This window comes from Sardina pilchardus, chromosome 21, assembly GCF_963854185.1.
Source record: "Sardina pilchardus chromosome 21, fSarPil1.1, whole genome shotgun sequence".
Classification (NCBI taxonomy): domain Eukaryota; kingdom Metazoa; phylum Chordata; class Actinopteri; order Clupeiformes; family Clupeidae; genus Sardina; species Sardina pilchardus.
The window spans coordinates 1,623,161-1,640,660 of NC_085014.1; the positions used below are offsets into that span (position 1 = coordinate 1,623,161).

At 41.6% G+C, this 17,500-nt stretch overlaps 1 protein-coding gene across 1 annotated transcript in view; it reads left to right on the forward strand.

Annotated features, from left to right (window-relative positions):
- Positions 1-7,013: 7,013 nt before the first annotated feature.
- The window catches only part of gas2b (growth arrest-specific 2b), a 35,850-nt gene continuing 25,363 nt past the window's right edge, over positions 7,014-17,500 (forward strand). The window contains exon 1 of the mRNA XM_062525263.1: positions 7,014-7,158. The gene's annotated coding sequence lies outside the window, so the exon portion shown is untranslated. The remainder of the gene's footprint in view (positions 7,159-17,500) is intronic.

The following is a 17,500-nucleotide window of genomic DNA, read 5'->3' on the forward strand; positions in this document are numbered from 1 at the left end:
TTTTCTGCAATATTTCCCTATCAATTAATTCACATATGTAAAGTTAAGGCACGTTTAGACTTGCTGTAGACAACGCGTTCGTGTACGCATCATGGCTGCCTCGCGTATTTTGCGGTCGTTTGGTGCGTCGGTCGTGCACGTCGTCGCAAGCGAACACGACGCGTCCGCGAGATGCAATACTGACAAGAAAGTAGGGGGCGATCATTGCCAAAACAAAGTGACTGCAAGATGCATTATCGACATCAAAGCTGGGGGCAATCATGAGAGTAAACAATGGCACATGGCCACATCCACATCTGATATTAGGCTACTAGTCTCCCCCTGGTGAAGACCTCCAGTAAGGTGCGTAATGCTGCAGCGAGTCTGTACACAGGACACAGCAGGTCGCACACGGACGCATACGCTTACGCTTGGTCTAACGGCAAGTATAATCCCAGCCTTACAGTCAATCAACTACTCATTAAGCACAAATCAATTGTTAATCTATTCTCTTATCAATAAAAACAATTTCCTCATAAATTACTTCGTTCTTTATATGTACCCTATCTTTTTCTACTGGTGTAGTTCCCTGGGCGAAGAGACTTCACGTCGCCGTCTCTCACACATTAAGGTTTCTCCAGAAATCGTGAGGACATGTTTAGTAACGGGCACTGCAGCTGTTAGTTGTAACACCAGCGGGTCTCTGCTGCTCGGGACTGTGCCTTGATCTGCGCACGCTCGGCCTCGTGCCATGTCGAGAGCGGACAGCAAATGTAATTACTCTCCTCACGTAGCCTCGGGCGGCCGACCCGTGCACCTCTACGGCTGATATCGCATTAATTTGTCGTGGGGTGTTGGCAGGTTATCCATTACATTTCCGTTATGAACGAGCCTCTGTCAAGAGGCAGCCCCAACTAGTCGCGCGTGCGCTAGAGCCGCGCGAGACGGCTATAAGTCAACTCCACCGTTCAGAGTTAATTAAGAAAAGGACAGCGAGCTTATTAAATCCAAATTAACTTCCTTTGAGGGAATAGAGCCTTGATTAACCGTCCTCTTTCTTTTAACATTTACAGAGTCTGATTCGGCACTCAATCTGATAAAACTTTTAGGCTACTTTTACCTCTTTCATTCACAGACTTTTCCCCATTCTGACAGAAGTCTGTAGCCGACTGGATGTCACCGCGTGTGTTGAGTGTTGAGGGAGTATTGGCCGGAGGCTCCTCCGTCTCTCTCCGCCATGGCGAGTTGACAGATGAGGGGAGCGTGCAAATTAGGGCGGTACCCATCTGATGTCGCGCGGGTCTTCATGACCCGCGGGACCAATTTGGCGCGACGCTGAACACGCGCAAGCTGGTCCGGGGCACCTTAATAGTTTGGGTTGCCGTGGAAACGTGACGCCGCCATCTGCCGGGGTCTTGCTCGCTGATCCTTGACGTGTACGCGCAGCGCTTTGTTTGTATTGGACGCGCCTCGCGTGAGTTCACAGAGCACTCGAGTGGAGACGCGGCACCTGATTGCTGTCACTTAGAGAGAACTCATAATATTGGTTCAATCAAATATTATTCAGTTACAATTTGTGTTGCAATCTCTCTCTCTCTCTCTCTCTCTCTCTCTCTCTCTCTCTCTCTCTCTCTCTCTCTCAACTCAATTCAAACAAATGATGCACAAACCATGCAACTATTTTATTCTGTCCAAGCAAAAATGGGCCAAAATGACTCCTTTGGATCAACTGCTGTTGGTGACCTTAGCAGGTCTGAGGGAAAGTATTATTTATGATACACTGATATTATGATCTATACAAATGAATGTTTGAAAAGAGATTAATTCATTATTTACGTATATTGATTTGCATAAAATGCACATATTTTGCTTAATTTGAGGGTAAATTCCATTACAGCTTAAATGCTGCATGTTATGAAATAAATGTGAACGCATAAAGTTGCACATAGCTATTGTTAAATAAGTTGCATATAGCTATTACTAAAGAAGTGCCAAATGTGTCAGCAATTGGATAAAAGGAACTCTCATAAAAAACTTTGAACCAACATGCTAACCACTGCCAATGTATTCCTATGGACATTATGAAAATATACAATACAATAGTACAATAGTATTACAATTTTTACATCACAATCAATATGACTGTAATCTCTTTACAGCTGATGATAAAAAAACAACAGAGTCACCAGCATAAAAACACAGGAAATGGGATCCACCCCTCGATACACACAGGCACCTCCCACACTGAGACACACTGTAGAGGGGCACCTTATGTACTGTACTCATATTGTATTGGCCAACTGGGACGTCACTCGTAGACTAAAAATACTGTCCACATTTTTATTCTGCCTGCACAAATGATGCACAAACGGTTTTGGAGTCAAGGGGGTGCTGAGTGACCAAGTGAAGAATGTGAAACTCAAAAACGAAATTGCACAAAGAGACAAGAGACTGGACAAGATTCACATTTACCCTTTTACTGTTTTTTACTGTCATTTGTTGACAGACCATGTCATTGTGTTACAGAAAGGAAAAGACATTCCATAGTACAAAAGGGGAAAAAGGGAAAAAAGTAGAAATGTGACCATGGGACAATCTCCTCAGGGAAGACTGTAGAAATGTGACCATGGGACAATCTCCTCAGGGAAGACTGTAGAAATGTGACCATGGGACAATCTCCTCAGGGAAGACTGTAGAAATGTGACCATGGGACAACCTCCTCAGGGAAGACTGTAGAAATGTGACCATGGGACAACCTCCTCAGGGAAGACTGTAGAAATGTGACCATGGGACAACCTCCTCAGGGAAGACTGTAGAAATGTGACCATGGGACAACCTCCTCAGGGAAGACTGTAGAAATGTGACCATGGGACAACCTCCTCAGGGAAGACTGTAGAAATGTGACCATGGGACAACCTCCTCAGGGAAGACTGTAGAAATGTGACCATGGGACAATCTCCTCAGGGAAGACTGTAGAGATGTGACCATGGGACAACCTCCTCAGGGAAGACTGTAGAGATGTGACCATGGGACAATCTCCTCAGGGAAGACTGTAGAAATGTGACCATGGGACAACCTCCTCAGGGAAAACTGTAGAGATGTGACCATGGGACAACCTCCTCAGGGAAGACTGTGCATGCTGCAGTGCTGTAGGAATTACAGTGCAGTCCTCCTACATCTCCACACACACACACACACACACACACACACACACACACACACACACACACACACACACACACACACACACACACACACACACACACACACACACACACACACACACTACAGTGCAGTCCTCCTACAGCTCCACACACACACACACACTACAGTGCAGTCCTCCTACAGCTCCACACACACACACACACACACACTACAGTGCAGTCCTCCTACAGCTCCACACACACACACACACACACACACACACACACACACACACTACAGTGCAGTCCTCCTACAGCTCCACACACACACACACACACACACACACACACACACACACACACACACACACACACACACACACACACACACACACACACACACACACACACACTACAGTGCAGTCCTCCTACATCTCCACACACACACACACACACACACACACACACACACACACAGACACCAACTACAGGCTCATCTTCAAGGGCACGCCCCACGACCCTCTAGGTACACACACACACACACACACACACACACACACACACACACACACACACACACACACACACACACACACACACACACACACACACACACACACACTACAGTGCAGTCCTCCTACATCTCCTCACGTTCCTGCCTTTTGGGCCACAAATTCTCATAGGACAAGCTGTTCAACCATTTGGCATGTAAAAACTTATGCTATGAACTAAAGCCTAAATGTTGTGGGGCTGAGACTATTCAGCAGAGAATTGTACAGAATAATTTGCATGGCTGTACCAAAACAGTTGCAACTTGTTCAAAGAAATGAGACACTGCTTTTTTGATGTGCACAAGTGACACAATGATGTGAAGATTGAACACGTAGTTTTGAGAATTTCAATTCTGATCTGAGAAATGTACCAAAGCGACTGAGAACAACTGTAATTCCCATTATGCTGTTATGACCGCTGACCATGTAAGGTATGATCTGTTGTGCATGTTCATAGCTCACAAAAGCTACAGGGATGGAAGTGTTTTATGAGGGGGGTGAGAGTCTGTTAAATGCACCATTGTAATGCAGTTCATACCCCCCCCAGCTCCACCCTTTTGATGATCCTGACAACATGACTAAGCCATTTGACTGTCTCATCCGTACACATGACTCAAGGACTTGTCATTCTAATGGCAGTGACATGTTCATTGGCACACATATTTAGTTTTGAGAGATGAACTAAGGATTTTTAGCAAGAAACTGGCTTTTGCAGCATTAAACACATTTGTACAAATAGTTTTGAGAAACACATACTGTTTTGCAAATCTCAAGGATGGTTCGAGAAATGTACCAAAGCAACTGAGAAACACTGACCTGTGTGATTGGGATGTGGCCTGATTCATTCTGATTCCATTTATAATGAGCATACTACAGTATACGATAGCCTATATAGGATAGTGTTCCATTTATAATGAGTATACTACAGTATACGATAGCCTATATAGGATAGTGTTCCATTTATAATGAGTATACTACAGTATATGATGGATAGTGTTCCATTTGTAATGAGTATACTACAGTATATAAAAGCCTATAGGATAGTGTTCCATTTATAATGAGTATACTACAGTATATGACAGCCTTTATAGGATAGTGTTCCATTTATAATGAGTATACTACAGTATATGATAGCCTATATAGGATAGTGTTCCATTTATAATGAGTATACTACAGTATATGATGGATAGTGTTCCATTTGTAATGAGTATACTACAGTATATAAAAGCCTATAGGATAGTGTTCCATTTATAATGAGTATACTACAGTATATGATTGCCTATATAGGATAGTGTTCCATTTATAATGAGTATACTACAGCATATGATAGCCTATATAGGATAGTGTTCCATTTGTAATGAGTATACTACAGTATATGATTGCCTATATAGGATAGTGTTCCATTTATAATGAGTATACTACAGCATATGATAGCCTATATAGGATAGTGTTCCATTTGTAATGAGTATACTACAGTATATGATTGCCTATATAGGATAGTGTTCCATTTATAATGAGTATACTACAGCATATGATAGCCTATATAGGATAGTGTTCCATTTATAATGAGTAAACTCCAATTGCATAATCAAAACTCTGTATAATCCAAATGAAAGCATATTTGTGTTCAATTGATAATGAGCATATGGTGCATATGGTAGTGTTGCAGTGTAACATGGGTCATCCCAAATAACACAGGTAGACTTCCTGCATGAGTGTCCTCCCATTCCCCATGAACTATCTCTGATATAATAAATACAACACATAGGTGCACACGTGTAGTGGAGTCTAATCACTGTCACTCTCTCTCCCTCCCTCTCTCTCTCTCTCTCTCTCTCTCTCTCTCTCCTTCTAACTCTCTACCTCTCCCTCTCTCTCTCTCTGTCTGGTGGTGTCTGCCACAGTCCAAGGTCAGGAATGTTCAGGAATGCTTCCTCGGCTCCCAAATGTTCTGGCCACACCTGGACGCTCCTCTGCTCTCCAGGGCAGCTGACAGCAGACGCACTCAGAAGGAACGGCAACTTCCCTGAGCTTTCACATGGGACTTACTAAAGTGAAATGTTCTTGAAAAAAGGTTCTCCACCACCAACAACAAAAGCATGTTAGGGTTCTAGATAACAGTGTGGGTAAGAGAACAGCGAGGATCAGTGCCAGCTGAGAGTGAACAGGTCAGAGCGTTGGAACAGTGCAGCGCGAAGAGGAGACGCGTCAGCTCCGAGTGGGGAGGTCAGAACGTTGGGAGAACCCCAACAGCAGCTTGGTTCTGAGTCACCATTTTCCCATCAGAATGTCTAGAAGGTTCCGTCCAAGCCCTGAGTCAGGGGAGCGATCTGGCAGCTGAGCAGCCGTCCCCACTTTATAGACATCTGCAGCGGCAGCACACGGGCCAGGGGCAGAGAGGGAGGGAGAGAGAGAGGGAGAGAGAGAGAGAGGGAGAGAGAGAGAGGGAGAGAGAGGGAGAGAGAGAGAGAGAGAGAGAGAGAGAGAGAGAGAGAGAGAGGGAGGGAGAGAGAGAGAGAGTAAGAATGAGAGAGAAGGAAAGAGGGGGAGGGAAAACAAAGAGAGAGAGGTGGAGGAAACTATGCTTCAGCTTGATCATATACTTTTCCTTTTGTGTTTGAATAGAGTGACTGTGTGTGTGTGTGTGTGTGTGTGTGTGTGTGTGTGTGTGTGTGTGTGTGTGTGAGAGAGAGTGTGTGTGAGTGTGTGTGTGTGTGTGTGTGTGTGTGTGTGTGTGTGTGTGTGTGTGATCTTGTATCCCAGGCTATGTGTTTAAAATCTAGTCCTAGACTCCCCATGCCATGCAAACATAGATGACCACTTTTAGCATCATGCAAAGTGCGCGTGATGGAACTTTCGGGAAGTTTACACAATCCGGTTCATATCACCACGAGAGATCGCTCATGGAAATGTGTGGTGACGTGAAGCCATCACGGTGAAGGTTTGATATCGGACGAGATGATGTTGCTATTACACCGGAGTGCGGGCAGGCAACAGGCGTTATGACTTTTATGAAAAGAGTTAATCTGACGAGGAGAGAGGGCCAGCTTTCAGGAACAGCATAACTTTCATTGGTTCATTCATAACGTTCAGCGAAAAATATGCCTTCTCGTTCTCGTTTTCAATTCAATTCGGTTCTCTCTCTCTCTCTCTCTGTCAGACACACACACACACACACACACACACACACACACACACACACACACACACACACACACACACACACACACACACCTATGCAACTCCGGGGCCGGTAAGAGGGCGGGATAGAGGGGAGAGGTGGGAAACTTTGGAAACGTCTCTATAAGTTCAGCTGCAGACTGAAGGACTACACCGCACCGAATCACTTCCGAGGGTAGTTCCCCGTACTGCAGGTTCACAGACGTTAAGGCACTCAAAAAAACAAGTTACAAAATACTTTTTTCGGGTCCACGTGGAGTCGGAAATACTCTTGACATACTGCCCTGGAGTCGGCGAGTGAGTCGGTGAGTGACTAAATGATTGATTTAGGCTACAATGTGTCCAGCTTCTAGATCTCAGCGCCTTGTATTCGGAATAACTTTGCATTACTGAATTTCGCAGAACTTTTGCAGAACATTTGTAGCCTAGAGCTGATGGTCAAGTTCAGATTTCAATTAAATGACCATGACAGTGCAATCAGTAACGGAGCACTACAGAATACTTGTGTAGCCTATATGGCGATCATGGTTTGTGCATCCTTACAGACTGGTTACGTTTTTAGTTGAGGTAAATGCATTGCAAGTTTCGTCGCCTCTGAGGAGTGGAACAGCGATAGAAAAATTCCTCGGCTTTCTGGAAAAAAGCACGAGCCGAGTTTCCTCGGTAAGCCTCGAGCGCACACTTTTACAAGCGCGCTCCCACGGGTTCAGGCCTCTCCCGCAGACGCGTCCTTGTGTCCCGCGGGCAGTCGCTAATCAGCCTCATCCGTTCCCCGCGCACCGGGCCGCCTCCATAAAGTCGTGAGTCACGTCCTACACACACAGCGTGCTTCTCGAAAAGCGGTTGACGTGGGAGGTCGAGTGGGCCAGGGCTCGTTCGCCCCAGCGCGTTTTGTTTTCTCCGTGAGACGGTCCCTTTTCTCTGAAGTGACGATTTTGGTGGTGGTGTGAGTGAGTGAGAGAACGGGTGTACGTGATGAACGGACAGCTCGAGACAGATTCCAGTGTCGCACGGCCACGGGCGAGTGCTGGTGACCCAGTAAGATGAAAGGGGTAAGATGACACGAGCTCTGCCTATTCGCACGAGGATCTGTCAAGCTGAACAATCGCCCATAGAGTCGCTTAGGGACCTCTCTCTCTCTTTCTCTCTCTCTTTCTCTCTCTCTTTCTTTCTCTTTTTCTTTCTTTCTTCCTCCTGTCATGGGGGATGGTTCATCTCAGCTCTCAGCAGCCTGACGGCCTGCCCTCCAGCTCTAACCAGAACGTGTCTCATGGTCAAGCACAGTCCTGCCGGCGGCCAGGCAAAGTGTGTGTTGTGTAGTGTAGGTCATTAGCTTCCCCACTCAGTCCTACACTAGAGCAGGGAGTGAACACGGACATAGAACAGAGGCAGCACAAACAAACACACACACACACAAACAAACAAACAAGAAGGCAGTGGATCTGATGGGGGGGGGGGGGGGTCGGGGGTCAGAGGAGGGGACAGAATGCTGGTGCGCTAAGTCCTAAGTCTGACCTGTGTGTGTGTGTGTGTGTATGTGCGTGCATGTGTGTGTGAGGTGAGAGAATAGTCTCTGCACTCTCTCTGACCTATTCTCAGAAGGAGAAGAAGTTACCGGGAGACACACAGACACTGAGGGAAGAGACAGAAGAGAGAGTTTGTAGGGAAAGCAAGAAAGAGGTGAATACTTTCAGAGAGAGAGAGAGGGGGGGGGGTCCATCATTGACCAGATGTATTTATGCTGTTAGCTTCTTGCGTAGCAGTGAGATGTTTATTTAAATGAAACCCTCTGCAGCCGAAATCTCGTCTATCCTACTGTGTGTGTGTGTGTGTGTGTGTGTTATGGGGCCATGTTAGATTCCTGTGTTTTATTGAGCTCCAGATGCAGGATCATACTCCAGAGTAGTGTGTGTGTGTGTGGGGGGGGGGTGCTTGGCATCACTCCCGTCAGCTGTTCCTGTTGGATTCAGTCTGTGAGTATTGGGGGGGGGGGGGGGGGTTACGGTAAAAGAGTGGAGATGGACAATCCTTTAAAAAATACCTCAGGGCTGTGAGCAGTTTTAGGAGTCTTTCTTTCTCTCTCTCTCTCTCTCATACATACTGTATATACATGTGTGTGTGTGTGTGTGTGTGCATGTGCGTGCGTGCGTGCGTGCGTGCGTGTGTGCGTGTGTGCGTGTGTGTGTGAGTGATAATAGGTATCCTGAAGTATCACTATAACTTTGTGTGAGTGTGTGTGTACAGGTGATCTAATGGTAGCACTTTATGGTAAGGGTACATACTTAAATTCATTCATGATTGCATTACATTGCACAACATTACATTTGGCTGACCCTTTTTCAACCAAAGCCACTTACAACATGGTGAAAACATTTGAAGCTTTTTAAAGCAACTCTAACAGCAGTTTTAGGAACATTAAAAAAGATAGAGACAGAGTGCCGTAAGAGTGAAGAAAACAGAAGGTGACAAATCTAGTGACATGTTAAAAAGCTGGAGTGCAGTAGGAGTAGTGCATCAATGAGCGGCTGGGAAACGTCATTCCTTTATATCTTATGACCTCATGCATGAACAACACATCAACTAATGCATTAGATATGGTGGGTGATTATTGATTTATGATTTATTAAGCATGAACAACTCATCAACTAATGCATTAGGTACGGTGGGTACATCATTGTGATTATGGTTTATTAAGCATGATCATAATTACATTGATGTAGTCTTAATTGCTTGATGTACCCATGTCTGTGGCCTGTCAACTGAAGTGGTGAATAATGACATGTGTTCAGAGAACGGCGTTCAACTCAGAATTTGAGTAGTGATGATGACCACTTTTTTGCCAGAAAAATAAATAATGATGATCATCCTTGATAAATCCTCATAATGATGTGCCCACCGTACCTGATGCTTTAGCTGATCTGCTGGTCATTAGAGGGGATGCATCCCCTCTATTGAAATCCGGTCGCTTCTTATTATTATAACTAGAAATGCAATTCCCGAGGAATTACATGAGGGGATGCAATCTGCTGGGTAGACTTTTATTTTGACACACAGGAAACACTTCTATACTATGTGTAGTTCAGGGAGAGCCAGAGGCAAAAGATTCTATAGTGGAGCTCTGTTCTAGAATCTTTGCTTAAAAGTGACAGTTAGATTCACAGGGCAGTGTTCTAACTAGACTGGGAACTGAGAGTTCTGGCCCATTATGACATCACATTCTCCATTAAAGTCTATGGGGGAAAAATACACTTTTAATTACAAATATCTCAAAAAGTATAAACTTCTCAAAAATGTCAAATAGATTGTCTAGTAGATATTTGGAAGATCTACGGAACGGTGTTTCAACCAAGTTTGTACGTTAAGCGGTTCGGGCTGAATAGCGCGCACAAAAAGGTAAAAAGAATAATAATAATAAGAAGCGACCGGATTTCAATAGAGGGGATGCATCCCCTCTAATTACAGTGCATGAAAATGCACTGTACTGTTCTTCCTAGGCTTCTTATTACAGTGCATGAAAATGCACTGTACTGTTCTTCCTAGGCTTCAACTTCAACTTTTTATTATTCTTCTTCTAACGCACGCAATTCAGCTTGAACCGTTTAACGTAGAAACTTCATTCAAACGTTGTTCCGTAGGTCTTGCTTATGCCATGTGTGCTTTGTATTTTTCAACTTTGTAACTTTTATACTTTTTAAACTATTAGTTAAAAACTATTACAATTTCCCCCATAGACTTAACATTGCTCATTATGACATCACGGCAGCAATTAGAATCTTACGCCAGGTGGCCGGCCACCTGGGCACCAACTGTCAGTTTCTCTGGCTTTAAGCATACAGTCTCTCAGAAGACTACATATCCTGTTAACTGTTTCCTCTGTCCACAACTGTTTCAAAATAAAAGTCCTCACTGCAATAATACACTATTAAATCATTTAACCATTGAAACTACTCAACTATTGAACTGTTCAACCATTCCAACTGTCAGTTATCATCCACTATGCCTGCAGTCAACTACATGAAACCTCCATGTACCTAGCAACCAACATAGCAACCATTAAAATTAAGTGTTTATGACCGTTTCCATAGCAACCAACATGATTATACATGATTATAACATGTTTCCTGATAGTGGCCACCATGGATACCCTAGCAACAAATGTTTCAAAATAAAAGTCCTCACTAGCAAGTTAGCTAGTTAGCATGGTTAACATATTTAGCATAGTTAGCATTTTTAACATAACTGCAAAAAATCATCAACTAAGTTAGCTAATCAACCTGGTTAGCATTGTTAGCAAATTTAGCATTGTTAGCATAGTTAGCATTTTTAGCATTACTGCTAGAAATCATCGGTTAAGTTAGCTAATCAACCTGGTTAGCATTGTTAGTAAAGTTAGCATTGCTAGCATAATTAGCATTTCTAACGTAATTGCTAGAAATCATTAGCTAAGTTAGCTAATCAACATTTTAACATGAATAAAAATCATTAGTTAAGTTAGAACTGGAATAATTCATCTTTAAACTGTCTACCTTCACACTATCAACTCTCTGTAAACTATGCAACCACCATGTTTTCCCTAGCTACACCTTAGTAACCATATCTACATTATCTATCTATTTTTGCATTTTCATGCACTGGTAATTCCTTGGAATTGCATTTCTAGTTCCTCTTCTTCTTCTAACGCTCGCAATTCAGCTTCAACCGTTTAACGTAGAAACTTCATTCAAACGTTGTTGCGTAGGTCTTGCTTATGCCATGTGTGCTTTGTATTTTTCAACTTTGTAACTTTTATACTTTTTAAACTATGAATTAAAAAACGATTTCCCCATAGATTTAACATTGAGCTATTTCCCCATAGACTTAACATTGCTCATTATGACATCACGGCAGCAATTAGAATCTTACGCCAGGTGGCTGGCCACCTGGGCACCAACTGTCAGTTTCTCTGGCTTTAAGCATACAGTCTCTCAGAAGACTACATATCCTGTTAACTGTTTCCTCTGTCCACAACTGTTTCAAAATAAAAGTCCTCACTGCAATAATACACTATTAAATCATTTAACCATTGAAACTACTCAACTATTGAACTGTTCAACCATTCCTACTGTCAGTTATTATCCACTATGCCTCCAGTCAACTACATGAAACCTCCATGTACCTAGCAACCAACATAGCAACCATTAAAATTAAGTGTTTATGACCGTTTCCATAGCAACCAACATGATTATACCGCAGTAACTTCTTGTTTCCTGATAGTGGCCACCATGGATACCCTAGCAACAAATGTTTCAAAATAAAAGTCCTCACTAGCAAGTTAGCTAGTTAACATGGTTAGCATTGTTAGCATAGTTAGCATTTTTAGCATAACTGCAAAAAATCATCAACTAAGTTAGCTAATCAACCTGGTTAGCATTGTTAGCATAGTTAGCATTTTTAGCATTACTGCTAGAAATCATCGGTTAAGTTAGCTAATCAACCTGGTTAGCATTGTTAGTAAAGTTAGCATTGCTAGCATAATTAGCATTTTTAGCTTAACTGCTAGAAATCATTAGCTAAATTAGCTAATCAACATTTTAACACGAATAGAAATTATTAGTTAAGTTAGAACTGGAATGTTTCATCTTTAGACTGTCTACCTTCACACTATCAACTCTCTGTAAACTATGCAACCACCATGTTTACCCTAGCTACACCTTAGTAACCATATCTACATTATCTATCTATTTTTGCATTTTCATGCACTGGTAATTCCTTGGAATTGCATTTCTAGTTATTATTACATTGCATGTCAATGCAATGTACTGTTATCACTGTTCTTCTTCTTCTTATAATTATTATTATATCTTCCGACCAAAATCAACGATCAAAGGCTCTAGAACCACTGAACCGTTTGACGTCATTCAAACACTCCTACAAAGGTCTCGAAACGGAGATTTGTTTTATTTTTTTTTTTCACATTTGTGAAGTTTATACTTTTTGAGATATTTAGGATAAAAAAGTTTAAAATTCCCATAGAGTTTAAATTGAGACCCTTTGGCGGCAAAGACTAATTGTTACGTCAGTGCTCAGCTGTCAGTAATCAAGGATCTCTGAGTCTGATCCAAAGCCATGGCATCACCGCTGCGCAAAACCAGGCTAAACGTGAATGTTACGTTACGTCTACAGCTGTGAAAACATTCTACCTTGCTACTGTAATCCAGGACGTTGTCGTCTTGTCTCCTGTTAGGCTACTCCTTACTTGATTTGTTTATATCGTTACAGTAGCCTAACCGGTTTGCTCTCGGTAACGTTATCAACAGCTAAAGACAATCTAACCTAAAGACAATCTAACCTAACGTCAATGTAAACACTGTATTTAGCTACTAACGACAACCAAACTTGCTCCAGGCTAACGTTTAACGTCGGGGTAGGCTGCAAGGCGAACAGGGTTTAGCAAGCTAGCTAGTCGTTAGACTTGCCAGCCAGGCAATCATTTAAAGCTTTCGGTATCATTCACAAATTAAAAACCTAAGCTTATTGTACATTCCTATTAGGACAATCACGCACCTGAACACACTTCGAAGAACATACTAGCTCATCCTGTAAAATGTGTAGCCTACATAAAATATCCTACTGTAAGCTAACGTTACATTTGCTAGATATCCTACCTGTTGCTGCATCATCATTGATTGGCGTTGTTTGAGAATGAGATTGTATTCCGTATTCCATGCCTACTTTTAACCTGCATTAGTGTAGATATGAACGTTATAAGCTATCCTACCAGTCGTTTCACTACTAAAGTGTCAGCTCTTGCAACTCGTTTGAAGTTGGCAACTTCATTTCAGTCTTTTCAAATTCTAATAAATGAAGAGTTATTTTCCAAAATAGCCTATATCCACAATTTTGATGCATTTTCATAAATCACTCTTTAAATGTGACTTTCCAAGTAATTTCAGTGGAATTGTAATTGGGTTATTGTTATTTATCTATTCGTCTGTGTAGCCTATAGTTGTCTTTTTAACTATAGGCCTAATACAATGATGTCAGTAACCTTTTTGCATTTACATGCAATGGTAATTCCTTCCATGGAATTACATTTTCTAGTTACAGTGCATGAAAATGCACTGTACTGTTATTCCAAAACTTCTTATTATTAAACTTCTTCTTCTAACGCCTTTATTGCAGTCTCAACCGTTTAACGTAGAAACTTCATTCAAACTTTGTTACGTAGGTCTTACTTAGGACATGGGTGCTTTGTATTTTTCAACTTTGTAACTTTTATACTTTTTAAACTATTAGTTAAATACTATTACAATTTCCCCCATAGACTTAACATTGCTCATTATGACATCACGGCAGCAATTAGAATCTTACGCCAGGTGGCCGGCCACCTGGGCACCAACTGTCAGTTTCTCTGGCTTTAAGCATACAGTCTCTCAGAAGACTACACATATCCTGTTAAACTGTTTCCTCTGTCCACAACTGTTTCAAAATAAAAGTCCTCAATGCAATAATACACTATTAAATCATTTAACCATTGAAACTACTCAACTATTGAACTGTTCAACCATTCCAACTGTCAGTTATCATCCACTATGCCTCCAGTCAACTACATGAAACCTCCATGTACCTAGCAACCAACATAGCAACCATTAAAATTAAGTGTTTATGACCATTTCCATAGCAACCAACATGATTATACTGCAGTAACTTCTTGTTTCTTGATAGTGGCCACCATGGATACCCTAGCAACAAATGTTTCAAAATAAAAGTCCTCACTAGCAAGTTAGCTAGTTAGCATGGTTAGCATAGTTAGCATTGTTAGCATAGTTAGCATTTTTAGCATAACTGCAAAAAAAACATCAACTAAGTTAGCTAATCAACCTGGTTAGCATTGTTAGCAAATTTAGCATTGTTAGCATAGTTAGCATTTTTAGCATTACTGCTAGAAATCATCGGTTAAGTTAGCTAATCAACCTGGTTAGCATTGTTAATAAAGTGAGCATTGCTAGCATAATTAACATTTTTAGCGTAACTGCTAGAAATCATTACCTAAGTTAGCTAATCAACATTTTAACATGGATAGAAATCATTAGTTAAGTTAAAGCTGGAATGTTTCATCTTTAAACTGTCTACCTTCACACTATCAACTCTGTGTAAACTATGCAACCACCATGTTTACCCTAGCTACACCTTAGTAACCATATCTACATTATCTATCTATTTTTGCATTTTCATGCACTGGTAATTCCTTGGAATTGCATTTCTAGTTATTATTATTATTATTCTAACGCTCTTAATGGAGCTTCAACCGTTTAACGTAGAAACTTCATTCAAACTGCGCTGCGTAGGTCTTACTTAGGCCATGGGAGCTTTGTATTTTTCAACTTTGTAACTTTTATACTTTTTGAACTATTAATTAAAAACTATTAAAAATTTCCCCATAGACTTAACATTGCGATTATGACATCATAATAGGGCAATTAGAATCTTATGCCAGGTGGCCAGGCCAGCTGCAGCAGGTCTCTCTCTCTCAGGCTTTAAGCATACAATCTCTCTGAAGACTACATATCCTGTTTCCTCTGTCCACAACTGTTTCAAAATAAAAGTCCTCACTGCAATAATACAATATTAAATCATTTAACCATTGAAACTACTCAACTATTTAACTGTTCAACCATTCCAACTGTCCGTTATCATCAACTATGCCTCCAGTCAACTACATGAAACCTCCATGTACCTAGCAACCAACATAGCAACCATTGAAATTAAGCGTTTATGGCCGTTTCCATAGCAACCAACATGATTATACTGCAGTAACTTCTTTTTTCCTGATAGTGGCCACCATGGATACCCTAGCAACAAATGTTTCAAAATAAAAGTCCTCACTAGCAAGTTAGCTAGTTACCATGGTTAGCATAGTTAGCATTGTTAGCATAGTTAGCATTTTTAGCATAACTGCTAGAAATGATTAGCTAAGTTAGCTAATCAACCTGGTTAGCATTTTTAGCATAGTTAGCATTGTTAGCATAGTTAGCATTTTTAGCAAAACTGCAAAAAATCATCACCTAAGTTAGCTAATCAACCTGGTTACCATTATTAGCAATTTAAGCATTGTTAGCATAGTTAGCATTTTTAACATTATTGCTAGAAATCATCAGTTAAGTTAGCTAAACAACCTGGTTAGCACTGTGAGCATAGTTAGCATAGTTAACATTTTTACCATAACTGCATGAAATCAGTAGCTAAGTTAACAATCAACCTGGTTATCATTGTTACCTTAGTTATCATTTTAACAGGAATAGAAATTCATTAGTTAAGTTAGAACTGGAATGTTTCAGCTTTAAACTGTCTACCTTCACACTATCAACTCTCTGTAAACTATGCAACCACCATGTTTACCCTAGCTACACCTTAGTAACCACATCCACATTATCTATCTATTTTTGCATTTTCATGCACTGGTAATTCCTTGGAATTGCATTTCTAGTTATTATTATTCTTTTTACCTTTTTGTGCGCGCTATTCAGCCCGAACCGCTTAACGTACAAACTTGGTTGAAACACCGTTCTGTAGATCTTCCAAATATCTACTAGACAATCTATTTGACATTTTTGAGAAATGTATACTTTTTGAGATATTTGCAATTAAAAGTGTATTTTTCCCCCATAGACTTTAATGGAGAATGTGATGTCATAATGGGCCAGAACTCTCTGTTCCCAGTCTAGTTAGAACACTGCCCTGTGAATCCACAACTGTCACTTTTAATCAAAGATTCTAGAACAGAGCTCCACTATAGAATCTTTTGCCTCTGGCTCTCCCTGAACTACAATAGAAGTGTTTCCTGTGTGTCAAAATAAAAGTCTACCCAGCAGATTGCATCCCCTCGTGTAATTCCTCGGGAATTGCATTTCTAGTATGACTATGATCTCATGTCAATTCCTGACCATTCATGAGATATTAAAGAATTGAGGTATTAAGTAAAACATAAATCATGAATTAATTCACGCATGAGTTCAGGGTAATTGATAGCCTGGCAAGCCGAACTATACAGAAATGTATAGTCTGGAGTCGGACCATTCACAGTGTCTTTCAAACTACTCTGCACGTAATAGGCCAGCACTTGTGACCAATCGTAGCCGGTCGGCAAAACGGCAAATACATCCTTCTTTAAACGAATGACTTGAGTGCTTCTTTCTGCTTAACCTTCAAAGAAAAGCCTAAGAAAAGTCTAACTCTTCCAAAGCCGATTCAAACGAGCGCGCTTCGTTAGCCTCATCCATCTTTTGTTTTTCTCTATGGTTGTTCAACACGGTCTCACACCCAACTCGTCGAACGAGGACGCATGGTCCAGCCCCCTGGCGTCAATGTCGGAAGCCGCAGGTGAGCTAAGGCGGGCTCTGATTGGACCGACTGACTTGGTGTCGAACGCAGGCTTGGCCTTAACTGTGCATTCAGACCAAGACCGTCAAAGTCATTCCTTTTCTATGGAGAGTCGGCGTTACCGGCGTCAAAAGCGTTCTGGGCGTGAGCGTGGCTTCATGAGCTTCACGGGCGTCAAAAAAAAGTTGAGCCTCAGTTAACTTTATGCTAATGAGCTATGACACGGTTCGGCGTCCACTAATCAGAATGTCAAACTCGCAGGATTGCTGCTTGTGGTTTGTTTGAATG